Here is an 11,020-nt window from a genome sequence, read left to right on the forward strand (position 1 = left end):
CTTTTAGAAACTTACCAGCCCCCATGCCTTGAACCTGGGCAACTGTGTGACTGCCTCATCAACAGAGTATGACAGAAGTGATGCAATGTGACTTCTGAGGTTGGATCATAAAAATGCCATGCATTTGTGGTTTGCTTTCTTGGACACCTCCTTTGGATCTCAGTTACCAGCTAGTTTGAAGAAGCCAAAATTAGCCCACATAGAGAGGCCCACGTGCAGAGACAATGTGTAGGTGTCTGGGCTGACAGCCCGGGGTTCCAGCCAGCAGCCATCATCAAATGGCCAGACAACGTGAGAGAAGATGACTCTAGGCTCCAACTATTTAGACACCCGCAGCCTTTAGTCTCCCAGCTGAGACCCCAGACATCAGGGATCTGAGTCAAGCCATCCCCACCAGGCCTTGTCTCAATTCCAGGACAGCAGAGTACGTAACCAGAGTGAAATGGTTGTTTTATACCACTGGGTTTTGGGGCAGTTTGTTATGTAGCAGTAGGACTGAAATAGTTAACTGTCCCCCAGACCAAAATGCACACACTTAAAAAGTTGTTTCATTTAGGTACTGTATAAAGATCTCTCCCCTTGGCCCTTTAAAGTGAGTTTATTTATGTTAGATATTAGGCTGCCCACAGAATTCCCTACAGGAGCCCTGACAGGAGAGGTCCCGAAGGGAACAAAAACAGAGGTCCAGCGCCAGGGACTTCCAGAAAGAAATTGTCCCTTATTCTGTGGTAAAGGACGTAAGGTTATGCAGTATTGGTGACCAGAGAGTGCCATGGAACTGTGATTGTTTCACTTGCTCACTAATTTACAAATTCATTCATTCATCGAACAGTTGCTGATCACCTACTGAGCCCCAGGGGTAGCGTGTGGAGCCCAGTCAGCCAGGGTCCCTGCCATCGTGGTTCAGACCCTGAGAGCCCAGGCAGAGGAGATGGACAGGTAGAGAGTTCACTCCTGAGCGGTAAGTGTGAGGACAGAAGCAGGCATGGGTGCTGTGGAAATCGGGTGGTTTCTAGGAAAACATCGGAGGCCCCTCAGTTAGTTCAAACTGCCCTCCTGGACCCTACGGAATCTGGGGTAAGAGAGCTGTGAATCTCAAAACCTTTTGCCCCTTATTTATTCAGAGCCAGAACTCTATAAGCCTGGTGACCTCACAAGGGTCCGGGCACATTTTCCAAAGGGCAGGGCATCCGGAGGGGGGATGACTAACACCACTGGGTGGTGTCACTCTGCCCTCAGGAGCTTGGCTGTGGCCAAGGAAGGGAAGCGCTTCACCATGTGGCTGTTCAGGGTCTCTGCTGGCCTGCGGGCTTTCTTGGCCTGCAACCAAGGGGTCTGATTCTCTGCAAAGGTATCTTGCTCAGCACGTTTGGATCCAGCTCCCCTGCTGCGGATTCGGCTCAGGAAAGGCCTCTTGAACCTCGGGTTTACTTGTGGAAGCAGAGTACTGCTCCTGTCACATTCCCAAGAGGATATAGGACAGGAGAACGCTTGCTGACAAGGATGCCCAGGGTAGTGGGTTGAACTGTGTCCTCTAAAAAGATATGTTCAAGTCCTAATCCCTGATATCTGTGAATATAACTTTATTTGAGAACAGGGTCTTTGTAGATGTAACTAAGTTAAGATGAGGTTACTCCAGGTTAGGGTGGACCCTGAATCCAATGACAGGTGTCTTTATAAGAGAGGGGGAGATTTGGATATAGAGACACAGAGGGACGTAGAGAAATAGACCATATGATGAGAGAGGCAGAGATTGGAGTGACACATCTATGAAGCAAGCGTTGCTGGCAACCATCAGAGAAGCACCGAAGAGATTCTCCTTCACATCCTCAGAAGGAGCCGTTCCTGCCCAAACCCTGATTTTGGACTTTCAGCCTCTAGAACTGTAAGAGAATAAAATTCTGTTGTTTTAAACCACCAACACCCAGGAAAAAATTCTAAAGGTTGCCTAGAGAATGCACAGAGCTTAGTGCTTACACACACACACCCTTTAGTGATGCACAGACCTGATCCAAATTCTGAACTGAGCTTTGTTAGCTAGTGTGTTTGGATGCATGATTGCACCTGAACTTCCATGTATGCAAAAGGAGTGAAATATACTTTTCAGATAATCTATGTAAAGCTCTGGGAACAAGGCAAGCATGAAGTAAATGGAAGCTAATACCAGCATACTAGGCCAGACTGCAGTCACCTAGGAAGCTTTCTTTTTCACAGGATCTTGCAACAGGACAGACACAAACAGGATACTGGCTTGATGGCGGTAGTTATTTCCTTATGGGGTTGGGCTGGGGGCGGGGGGTAACTTCTGGAAGGAAGGGGTCTGCAGTTGCCTGAGGATGACCAAAGCTGTATTCTAGAAGGAGGGTGAGGCGAAGGGGGAACTAAAACTCTGAAAAAGCCTATATTCATTTGGCATAGAAGAAATCTTCAGACAATTGTGTTACTTTTGTTTAAACACCTAGGAAGCTTTCTTTTTCACAGGATCTTGCAACAGGACAGACACAAACAGGATACTGGCTTGATGGTGGTAGTTATTTCCTTATGGGGTTGGGCTGGGGGCGGGGGGTAACTTCTGGAAGGAAGGGGTCTGCAGTTGCCTGAGGATGACCAAAGCTGTATTCTAGAAGGAGGGTGAGGCGAAGGGGGAACTAAAACTCTGAAAAAGCCTATATTCATTTGGCATAGAAGAAATCTTCAGACAATTGTGTTACTTTTGTTTAAACACCTTGTCACTGTGCATCTAAACACTGTCGTGTCTGAGATCAGGAGATGAGTGTTTGTGTATTTGTTCAATCCAAGAGTTCCCTACAGGTTGTCAGGAAAAGAAACAGGAGGACCCCAGGGGGAAGGAGGAGGCATATCACCTTAGAGGGGCGATCTCCAAAGTGCTAAGTCGGGGGTGCCGGGGGCCATCTGGGTAGTTCCGCTGAAGCCCCCAGCATGGTGTTATTCTAGACCCTTCCTTCAGACTTCAGGAAGATGTGCTGCGGAAAACGATCTTTCCAATGCATTTGCCCTGATGGTTGGATGGGGGCATAGGGATGGATGGTGGGGGGATTCTAAAGTGCTGCCAACTTTGCAGGGCGGGGGCTTCCCTCCAAGGAGGTGGAGAATCATGCAGTGCAGAGGAGGGGCTTTCTCAGATGGGAAGAAACAAACACTTAGAGTCTGGGAAGGAAAGCCAGGAACCAAACTGCCCAGTGCTGTCTTGTTCTTTCTTTTATCCTACAAGCTCAGATTAGGATCTAGTTTTGGGGAGCAGAGGACACATACTCATATGATAAAATCATAGACAAAACATGGGAATGATGAACACAAATTCAGGATAAGAGAACCTCTGCGGGGGGATGAGAGACCAGTAAGATGGGGCATGGCGTCCAGGCGTCTTCTGAAGTTCTGATAACGCTATTTCTAAAGCTGGGAGTGGGGTACAGAGGCATTCGTTTTATTATCCCTTAAATTTTATGTATACACTATGTCCTCCCCTACATGATATATTTCTCAACAAAAATCTGTTAAGATTGTCCATCACTGAGATGTTTATTAAGTAAAAATTTAGAAACCATCTCGTGTTTGTTATCAGCAGTCTGTTTAAATCATTTATAGAATATCTGTTTAATGAAATACTAACTGCCATTAAATATGATAATGTAATCTTACTTTACTGACATGAAATGATATCTGTACTGTGTGAAATGAAAGAGGCAGCTTGGCCATTTCTTCTGCCTTCCTTCTCTGAACCTTTCACAGAGCTTCCAGAAGCACTATGTTGGCACAGAGCATCCAGAGGTTCCCAGCCTCTGTGGCCCGTACAGCCGCTACGAGGAGGACCTATGGAAGGATTTGCCAATATCAGTGGAAAACAGGTGGCAGTTACTAATGACGATGAGTCTGTACCTTGGGCCTGGATTTGCCACACCTTTCTTTATAGTAAGACACCAGCCTCTTAAGAAATAAGGATGTTTTAGGAAATTCATGAAACAGATACGAAGAGGAGCATTTTAAGAGGTGCAATCTCTTTGAAAATGTATCAAACTCTTAAATTCAACATACTAACTGCGTCTGTAAATAACCTTATGGCAGGAATCCTTCAAAAAAAAAAGAAAGAAAAAGGCAGCTTACAACACTGTATGCGCCAAGTGCCCTTTGACAGAGGAATAAACAAAATGTGGTATTCAATGGAATGTTATTCAGCCTTAAAGAGGAAAGAAACTCTGATATTTGCTACCATGTGGATGAACCTCAAAGACACTGGGTGAGCGAAATACGCCAGTCACTAAAGGACAAATGCCATATGGTCCTATCTGTATGAGATACTTGGAGTAATCAAATTAATAGGAATAAAAAAATAGGATGGTGGTTGCCAGGGCTGGGGGGAAGGGGAAATGAAGAGCTGTTTCACAGCCACAGAGTTTCAGTTGTGGAAGATGAGAAAGTTCTGGAGATGGACGGTGGTGGTGGTGGTGGCTGCACAGCAATGTGAACATGCTTAATGCCACCCGGCTACACTTGAAAGTGGTTAGAATGATAAATTTAAGTTATATATATTTCACTATAATAAAAAGTAGCTATATGTATAATATGATTACCTTTGTGTGTGTGTGTGTGTGTGTGTGTGTGTGTGTGTGTGTGTGTGTGTATGACAGAGAGAGAATGTACAGGAAAAAAATCTGGTAGGATTTATATTAGCATGTCCACAGTTGTCTTTTGATGTTCAAGTTATAGATGATCTTTATTTTATTTCTTATACTCCATATTGTTCTATATTTTAGGGTTTTAAATTTTACACATGTAATCAGAAAAAAATAAGCCCAATTTAAAAAGAAAGGGATTCCATGTTCTGTCAAGAAGCAGCCATTGTGATTGATTAAAGAGACCTGACATAGTCAAATGAACACATTAAAAGGATATTATTCTGCAATAAAAGTGACTCATTCAGTAGCCAATAGAAATCAATAAGTGAGATGGGCCAGCTTTAGATCTTTACGTTGACATATTCATGTCCACTTTACAATCCGTCACCTGAAACTACCCCCATTGTCTGCTTGTTCGCTTTAGAACCACCATCCCTAGTCCATTTCTAAATGTCTTAAAAAAGATCAATTCCTTGACCTTCTCCAGACTTACTCCAACTGCACATTATGCCCCATGGGACCCTGAACACCCTTCTTCACGTGCTGTGGCTTTTTCTTGGCCCCCAGCATGGCCTTAGGATTCCAGCCATCCTTCAGCCCTGGTGTCCAAAAAGCTTCTCTCCATTTGTGTGCAGCATCCCCCAGAAGTTCAGGCCTTGTGTTCTTTGTGAGCCCCAACCTTGCTAGATGTGCTTTTTCCGGCTCCTGAAGCTCGGTGGTATGGAAGTCACTCCTTACTGGTGGACTTTTGGCTTTCTGACCCTGTAGGGCTTAGAATTAAGTCTTGCAGAGATGGCCTTTCCTACTGCTGGTAAGTACAACCTTTCAGAAAAGCCGTTTAGCAATATGAAAGAAGGTCCTGAAACTGTTCATAGCCTCTAGACTGACCTTATGTTGTATTTCCAGGACTCTACCTTGAGAAAATATTCTAAATGGATGGACAAGGCTTTATGCAGAAATATATATCACATAATAATTTAAATTAGCAAAAAACAGCAGAAGCAACTCAGACATCCAAGAGCAGAGGATTAATCAGGCAAATTACGGAATATGCATATTATGGATAATTATGTTTTTAAAGTTATTATAATGTTTTTAAAGTTATTATAAATACCATAGAAAAATATTCTTGATTAGAATTATGTATTTGGTGTGTTTTCAAATGAGATTTAGAAAAAAAAGGAATAGAACAAAAACAGGAAAGAAATATGTCAAAATATTGATAATTTACTTCTGGGTAGTGAGATTATAGGTATTCCTTCCTCCCCATTTGTCTTTATACTTCTTATGTTTTTCAGGGGTTCCATAGAGTACAAATGACTTTTACAATCTGAAGGAAAAAACCACAATAGCTTTCCACACACAGAAGATGAAATAATTAAATACACTTGAGTTAGTATCCTAATGTGACACTGTGGTTTATAAGAAGAAATATGTATTTGGTCTTTGTCCCTGATGTTGGCTTTGAGCTCCTAAAATCACTGTAATTGCCTAGTATGAGAGTGATAAGGATGTTGTGCGTCACGCTGCGGACTTTTGGAAAGTGCCAAAGGCTGGGGTGGGAGGGGGCGGGGAGGGCTGGCTGCCCTGGAGCCAGTCTTGTGATTAGAGAGTTGGAATTCTCAGTTCCACTCCCTAGCCTCCGGGAGAGGAGAGGAGAGGGACTAGAGACTGAGTTCTATCGCCAGTGGCCAATGACTTAACCCATAAAGCCTATGTCATAAAGCCTCCATAAAAACCCCAAAGCAGAAGATTCAGAGAGCTTCCAGGCTGGGGAACCAGGATGTTTCCACGTGCAGCTGTGCCAGGCCCCAAGCCACATGGGGACAGAAACTCCTTTGATTGGGACCTTGCCCGCCCCATGTATCTCTTCATCTGGTTGTTGATTCACATCTTTTAATATCCTTTGTAATACATCAATAATCTAGTGAGTAAAAGGGTTTCCTGCCGTTCTGTGAGTCACTCTGGCAAATCAATCGAACCCAAGGAGGGGATCGTGGAAACCTCTGTATTATAGCCAGGAGGTCAGAGGTGTAGTTAACAACCTAGGCTTGAGACCAGCGTCTGAAGCGGAGGGCACTCCTGTGGGACTGAGTCCTTTGCTTGTGGGAGCTGATACTCTCACTGGGTAGACAATGTCAGAATTGAGTTGAACTGTAGGACAGCCATGTGTGGTCAGAGGATTGCTTGGTGGTGGTATGGGAACCCCCCACCCCTGAACACACACGTTAGAATTTGGGTCTAGAACCTTTTACCTACTCTGAACTGCCGGGCTTCCGTGTATATCATTGAACTGGGAACCGAGAGCAAAGGCACTGGGACCCTGAGCGGGGACCCCAAACCATGGAGGAAGATGTGTTCCCTTGAGGCCTGGCCTGCACAGCGCACGGTGGTGTGAGATTTTCCTCAGCCCTGGAACAGCGGCACCGGTGGCTGGGAGGAGGCACAGCAGTGCTGGGAGGCAGCCGGCCCTCCTACCCGATTTCTGAGGATCAGCCACTGCCCCAGGGCTCACCACCTCCAGAACGGTGTCTGTGACCATTGTGCCATCTTGCACATCACAGGCAGCCAGTCGCACTTCTCAAGCCCGTCCCTACATTAAAGTCAAATTCTCCATCACTTATGGTTGGAGGATTTTTCCCCTTTAACTCTATTCACATCACTGTCGGCCCAGCATGGCCCCAGAAGTTCCAAGGCTCCCTCCCCAAGCTGTGAGTTATGACCGTCTCACCAGCCATAGGAACTTTGATCAGATTTGTGGGTTAGGGAATTGGAGCAGGAAGTAACCTGTAGGGGGTCTTCCCAGGGACAGTAATAGCCAGCCTGGGGCTCCTCCAGGTTTGGGGATGGCAGGTGGTCTGGACGGTGCCAGCTTGCTCTAGCAATGACACACATTTTGTTAAGGCTGCTGGTGATGCCTGGTCTGGGTAAGGAGAGGTACCCCACTGCCTGAGTGCCCTGCCATATGGGCACTGTTGGTGCTGATCCAGGGGCTCAGATGAGACTGAAGAGGTGTGACCAGGTATAGCAGAGCAGGGACCCCCCATCCCTGCTTCCCCAAATACAGAAGGAGAGCATGATGGGAAGTGCCAGAGAGAAGAGGAAATTTCCATTTGGCTTTTCAAGCTATTTGCCACGTCCCTGGAGCGCAGCAACTTGGCAGTTCTCCAAGGGGCTGATCCCTAGTCTTCCTTCATGAATTTTTCATTTCAGGCAAAGAGCCCTTACCTCTCACAGGGGCTGCTTTGGGAGCCATCAGCAGGGGCCTGGGCAGATGAAGAGTTGTGTTAAGGCAGGAACGATCTGTCCCTTGAGAGGGGAAGGGCACTCTGTGCTCTTGAAAGGACAGCTCCTCACATAATACAGATTTCCAGGAGTCCAGCTGTCTAGGAGTATGCCCCAGGGGTGGTGGTGGTGGTGGTGGGTGGGACTAAAGATCACACACACACACACACACACACACATACCCTGCCGTCGCCATTCCCAGGACCACTCCGGCCCAGAGCAAGAGACGCACCTGCTCCACACCAACTCCATCTGTGTCCCTTCCCATAGGGCAGGAGCCCCCATGCCCACTGTGTTATGTGAATTGTATCCCCCAAAGGAGATGTTGAAATCCCACCCCCAGCATGTCAAAATGTGACCTTATTTGGGAACAGTGTCCTTGTAGCTGTAATCAGTTAACATGAGACACAGACACCTGGGAGGGGAGAACACCAGGTGAAGAGACTGAAGTCGGAGACAGAGACTGAGGCGCTGCAGCTGCAGCCTGAAAGTGCCAGGGATTCCCAGCAAACCACCAGAAGCTCGGAGGAGACGAGGAAGAGAGGGATCTCCCGGATCATCGGTTTTAGAGGGGGCATGGCTCTGCTGATACCTTGCTTTTGGTCTTAGGCCCTTCAGAACTCTGAGACAATACATTTCTGTTGTTTTCAGCCACCCGATGTGTGGCGCTTTGTTACAGCAGTCCTAGGACACTAACACACACTCCTGGGTACCAGGACCCTTGCCCCACTGGTGCCAAGCCCTCTTCCAGACCCTGCATGAGGCTCTTTGCTGGGTCTCTCTTGCCAAGTAGTGGACCTCACTACTGTTGCCGGGCATCTGCAGCCGGGGAGGTCTCTCCCTGCACACTAGGTGAAACCTCAACCCGGATGGAGGAGGGCTCTCGACTCTGGGAAGAAGTTCTCGTCCAGGACAAACAAGTGACAGTGAGAAAGGAATTCATTAAAACAAGAGTAGAAGCGAATGTCAGCAGCTATGCAGACAGAAGAGGGCGAGGAAGAACAGGGGGGACAGGGAAATTGGACCCCTGCTGGGCGGAGGGCAGCCGCCTTGCTAACTCCCAACGCCAGGGTCACCTGGTGTCCAGGGTCTGTGTGATCTGCACGCGTGGGAATTATATCCCTACCACCCAGAATTTGAAGTTTCTGCAGAGCACAGGATGGACTGTTGAGGTTCTGAAACCTTCCACTTCCCATCTGCTCTGAAATAAAAAAAGGAAGACAGAAAAGGATTGTGTCAAGACTGGAAAGCTGAATAAAGTAGTAGAGTGACAAAGACATTTACCACCAGAGGTGGAGGTTGGAGTGTTCGTGTCTTTATCATGGAAAAGAGTTCAAAGACAATGCAATCGGCTTATGCAACAAGAAAGGTTATTTGGTATAAGACAGTACACACTCAGGTGGGAGTGCGGGCAACCTCAGAGAGGAGGTGTGCTTAGGGGTTTAGGGTTTGGGGTTTTATAGGGCCTTTTGGGTAGAAGTCAGCATAAGGCATGAAGGATACAAGTGATTCCTAATTCCTCTGAAAGTTTTGTTTTTAAGAATAGGGTTATTTAGGTGACTGTGTTGATCAGGATCTTGGCATTCTTTACCCGTGTAGGTTCATTTACACTCCAGAGGTCTATCTTTCATCCTGGTTACAAATTTACTTAACTGATTAAGGGGCTGGAAGAAGAGGAAGAACAGGATATAGATGAAGTTAAAGAATAAGCTGGGCCTTTTTTGCAAGCTAAGTAGATTTTGCAATGGCATGACCCTTGCCCCATTTCCCTGCTCTATCTCACTACCAGTGGGCACGCCCTAGTTCCTCAGAATGGCCAAGAGTTGCTATTAGCAGGAGTTGTGGGGAGTGTGGGTGGGGCTGAAGACTGGAGGTACCGGCCGGGCTGTCCACACGCACGCAAGTGGGAGATCAGGGGACGTTTTGGAAGAGAAGGGGTGGGTCAACGGCCAGAGGTGGGAGCCAGGGGCCATTTCTTGCAAGCTATGTACCACATTCTGGCATGGGTCTCTAAGGAGTCTGAAAAATCTTATATCTGAACCAGTTTTCCAAGTGTTCTGAAGGGGTCTAAATGTCAAGGCAGGAGTTTGAAACATTCTCTATGCTTACTGGCTTGATTTAATAACTTAAAAATATGTAGACATAGAGTTTGTGGGTCTCCTTTTTTTTTTTTTTTTTTTGCCCGGGGCCTCCCAGATGTAGCTGGGCCTCAAATATGGAGGAAAGGCCGGAGAGGACAGGGAAGCCGGCTGGGGGCTGCAGGGAACAAGCTAGAACTGGTGAGGGAGAGTTTTAACTCACCGTGACTCCGAGCCTATTTTCTTCTTGTTATTCCAGCTTTTAGGACGCCTTCTGGGAGAGTTCGGGCTGGTGTTACTGCCGTGTAGCTACCCAGCCACAAAAAGTGGTCGGCGTTGTAGAGGGAGCAGTGCCACCCTGAGGCCAGGGGAGGAATGACGGCAGGGATCAGTGGGTGACCCCGAGGGGCCCTCCTCTGAGGAGCCTCCTGCACCCACCACACACGCCCCCTCCCTGATTCCACAGACCCCAGCTACATTAAACAGTTGACTTTTTATTTTCTTACCAAAAATAGAATTTTCCTCATAGAAGCTCCCCAGGAAACTCTCAGCTGTTTGCTAATGGAAAAAATCCTCCGAGCTCCAGAGGAATGCAGCCCTAACTTCCCAGTGGCCCCTGGGTCACCCCCTCTCCTCCTCACCTCCGGACACCCCGACCCCCACACCAAGAGCCAATGTAACTGGAGATGAAGGAAGAGAATTAGCCACGAGCAGCTCAGAAGAGTTGGCGCAGCCTCCCAAGCAGAACTCACCTGCTTGCAGAGGGCGTCAAATAGGTCCTTTCCCCCTTTCACTGTTATTTTAAATTGTACCAATTACAGATTAAACTGGATTACCAGTGTGAAAAATGTTAATGCCTGCTTAGTCTCTTTCTGGCAGTGTCCTCACATCATCCCTGACAGGTAGAGATTGTTATCATCCCCACTTTACAAACAAGGAAACTGAGGTACAGGGAGGTTAATGGTTGCTCAAGGTCACGCAGTAATGAGGAACCTGACTGGCTCCGTCTAACCTTTTGTCATT

General features: G+C 47.0%; 1 long non-coding RNA gene and 1 pseudogene across 1 annotated transcript; one reads left to right on the forward strand and one right to left on the reverse strand.

Moving 5' to 3' along the window:
- Nucleotides 1-3,766: 3,766 nt before the first annotated feature.
- Nucleotides 3,767-4,256, forward strand: LOC118968714 (cytochrome c oxidase subunit 7C, mitochondrial pseudogene; annotated as a pseudogene).
- A 4,584-nt stretch (nt 4,257-8,840) lies between these two features.
- Nucleotides 8,841-10,796, reverse strand: LOC118968728 (uncharacterized). Its single transcript, XR_005056525.2, has 2 exons — nt 10,221-10,796; nt 8,841-9,120 (listed from the first exon to the last, which is right to left on the reverse strand). It is a non-coding gene; the product is annotated as an uncharacterized lncRNA (long non-coding RNA).
- Nucleotides 10,797-11,020: the final 224 nt, after the last annotated feature.

The sequence above is a fragment of the Manis javanica genome, chromosome 18, assembly GCF_040802235.1.
Source record: "Manis javanica isolate MJ-LG chromosome 18, MJ_LKY, whole genome shotgun sequence".
Classification (NCBI taxonomy): Eukaryota; Metazoa; Chordata; class Mammalia; order Pholidota; family Manidae; genus Manis; species Manis javanica.